This window comes from Penaeus monodon, chromosome 21 (genome assembly GCF_015228065.2).
Source record: "Penaeus monodon isolate SGIC_2016 chromosome 21, NSTDA_Pmon_1, whole genome shotgun sequence".
Taxonomy (NCBI): Eukaryota; Metazoa; Arthropoda; class Malacostraca; order Decapoda; family Penaeidae; genus Penaeus; species Penaeus monodon.
In genome coordinates this window covers 14,593,681-14,594,195 of record NC_051406.1, presented here as the reverse complement: position 1 = coordinate 14,594,195, position 515 = coordinate 14,593,681, and the positions used below count along the sequence as shown (strand labels likewise).

The window sequence follows — 515 nt, the reverse complement described above, 5'->3', positions numbered from 1 at the left end:
GTGCCACGCGTATGTTCCATAAACTTGACAACTAAATGTATATTTGAATTCATTTCGGCGCAGAGAGGACAAGGTTAGAGGGAGCGTCTTGTTTACATCCCAGTTGCCTCGACGCCCTCCAGTCTCCCTCAGCTGTCAAAGGTTTCTATTGGATTTTGTTAATGTTTTGGAAAACTGGTTTTGTGAAGGAAGTTGTGTGGTGATGTGCAGCTGAACTATTAATGATGTAAGTTGAGTAGGGTGTTTGTGTTGTTTCATCGTGTGATTTAGGTGTATAGGCAGGAATTGGAGAATGAAGAATTCAACCCATACGAAAATACTCTAGATTTCTTTTATATCTGAATTGTTGATAGTGTAAATCAGAGCTTTATAAACTTGACTTCGTAATAAACAACTTATTCGGGATGGTTTAGGGAGCATCATAACAGATTTGCAAAAATATAAATTTGTGACAAGATTTCTCCTCCTACTTCGGGAAATATCATAACCAGAATTTATACAGCTGTTATATTCAG

General features: G+C 37.5%; 1 protein-coding gene across 2 annotated transcripts in view; it reads left to right on the top strand.

Annotated features, from left to right (window-relative positions):
• Positions 1–42: 42 nt before the first annotated feature.
• LOC119586259 (trafficking protein particle complex subunit 5-like) overlaps positions 43–515 on the top strand; it is a 3,475-nt gene continuing 3,002 nt past the window's right edge. Inside the window, exon 1 of one of the 2 annotated variants that reach the window (XM_037934967.1) lies at positions 43–141. The gene's annotated coding sequence lies outside the window, so the exon portion shown is untranslated. Of the gene's footprint in view, positions 227–515 lie in introns of both variants that reach the window. The other variant, XM_037934965.1, reaches the window with a different exon arrangement.